Here is a 2897-nt window from a genome sequence, read left to right as displayed (position 1 = left end):
GGCTCGGCCATCGTCTGTCCACCTGCCCATCCATGGCTCTTCCACCACTCATCCACCATCGATCCATCCATCCATCAATTATTCTTGTCTGCCTATGTCTCCTTCCATCCATTATTCAGGCCTTTCTGTCTCCATCCATCCATCATCCATCCATCATCCATCATCATCCATCATCATCCATCATCATCATCCATCATCCATCATCCATCATCCATCATCCATCATCCATCCATCATCCATCATCCATCATCATCCATCATCCATCATCCATCCATCATCCATCCATCATCCATCATCCATCCATCATCCATCATCCATCCATCATCCATCCATCATCCATCATCATCCATCATCATCCATCATCCATCATCATCCATCATCATCCATCATCATCCATCATCCATCATCCATCATCCATCGTCCATCATCCATCCATCATCCATCCATCATCCATCATCCATCCATCATCCATCATCATCCATCATCCATCATCCATCCATCATCCATCCATCATCCATCATCATCATCCATCATCCATCCATCATCCATCATCCATCATCCATCCATCATCCATCATCCATCCATCATCCATCATCCATCCATCATCCATCCATCATCATCATCCATCATCCATCCATCATCCATCATCATCCATCCATCATCATCCGTCATCCATCCATCATCCATCATCCATCCATCATCCATCATCCATCATCCATCATCCATCCATCATCATCCATCATCCATCCATCATCCATCATCCATCATCCATCCATCATCCATCATCCATCCATCATCATCCATCATCCATCATCCATCAATCATCATCCATCCATCATCCATCATCCATCCATCATCCATCATCATCCATCCATCATCATCCATCATCCATCCATCATCCATCATCATCCATCCATCATCATCCATCCATCCATCATCCATCATCATCCATCCATCATCATCCATCCATCCATCATCCATCATCATCCATCCATCATCCATCCATCATCCATCCATCATCCATCCATCATCCATCATCATCCATCATCCATCCATCATCCATCATCCATCCATCCATCATCCATCCATCATCCATCCATCATCCATCATCATCCATCATCCATCATCCATCATCCATCATCCATCATCATCCATCCATCATCCATCATCCATCATCCATCATCATCCATCATCCATCCATCATCCATCATCCATCAACATCCATCATCCATCATCCATCATCCATCATCCATCCATCATCCATCATCATCCATCAGCATTAATCGATGTCTGTGGGTCATTTTAATATTCTACCTGCCTCCCTACATAGATACCTATTCATCCATCCATTTATGATGTCTGTTTCTATCTGTCCATCCATCGTATCTCCAACCCGTGTCCACGAATCTGTGTCTCTTATCAATCACCTACTCGCCCAACGATCCATCCAAACGGCTTTCATCCCTATTACGTACCTACCTCCCGATCATTGATCCCGCCGTCTCCGTCTGTATAGCTATGGATCTGTCTGTCTGCATACGTATCTCCCCGCCTGTCTGTCCGTCTGTCTGTCTATATATGTATTTATCTGTTGTGTGTGTGTATCGATCACCTAGCTTTTTTCTGTGCCAGTATCATGACCTTCCATGTCACATCTATGTACGTGTCTATCTGTCTATCTATCTATCTATCTATCTATCTATCTATCTATCTATCTATCTTTCTGGCTGTCTATCTATCTGTCTATCTATCTATCTATCTATCTATCTATGTATCTATCTATCTATCTATCTATGTATCTATCTATTTATCTATCCGTCTATCTATCTATCTATCTATCTATCTATCTATCTATCTATCTATCTATCTGTCTATCTCTCAATCCATCCATGTATCTGTGTATCTATCCATCCATCCGTCCATCCGTCCATGGAGGCCCACGTGGCCCGAGCCTGCACCGCTGCGCCCCTTGCTGCCGGGCAGACGCTGGCAGGTCTGCGGGCGGGGCTGTTTCCCGGGGAAGCATCAGATAAGCCCCCGGTCGGTCGCTAAGCGAGGAGGAGGAGGTGTGAGCAGATTGAGGCCGGGGCGGGGACGGACCAGGGCGATGCAAATGGCAGGGACAGGTCCCAGCACACCCCGGGGTGCTTGTCAGCTGTGGGCCGGGTGGTGCTTCTGCAGCCAAAGCTGGAAGCGAGCGGGAGGAAGACCAGGCAGGGCATCGAGCATTCCGATACTGGGCAAGCGGCCAGCATTTCTCAGCCTTGCCCGTCCCGGGCTCGCGGAGCAGCCAGCCTGGGTCACGTGAGCGGCGCAGACCTGAAGGAGACGCAGGGGCCTCCCGTGGGAATGGCCCACCTGTGGACAGACAGCAGGCTCCCGGGTTCAAGCCATGCCCACTGGGCACCGGCCGGTGCAGCCATGAGATGCTAATGGACAGGGTCACCAGCATCCGAAGACCCAGAACAAACAGAAAAGCCCACCTTGCTGAGAACAAGGGGGTCGGAGCAGAGACCCCGAACCTGTCTGCAGACAAGGGGACGTCCCCTCACTGAGGGTCACAGGTGAGGGTCACAGGAAGGGAGGGGTCAAGCAGGACGCACTGAAGGTTCTCCGCCTTCCCAAATCCGAGGCCCATTCGTGCAGCTGCTCCCGGGGAGGTGACCCCCAACCATGACATTATTTTCGTGGCCATGTCATCCCTGTCCTTCTGCTACGGTGCTGAGGCGCCCTGCCAGCGGCTGACAGGCAGGATGCACTAGGCGACCCTGGGAAAGGGTCCTTGGAGCCCCCCCTCCCAAAGGGGTCGTGACCCACAGGCTGGGAACCGCCGGTGTCGACAATAATGCTGGGAATCTGTGTGCCAAGAAGCTCCCTGCGTGGCTTGTACAGGAGCG

Source organism: Tenrec ecaudatus, chromosome X (genome assembly GCF_050624435.1).
Source record: "Tenrec ecaudatus isolate mTenEca1 chromosome X, mTenEca1.hap1, whole genome shotgun sequence".
Taxonomy (NCBI): Eukaryota; Metazoa; Chordata; class Mammalia; order Afrosoricida; family Tenrecidae; genus Tenrec; species Tenrec ecaudatus.
Note: the sequence above shows the minus strand (reverse complement) of the source record.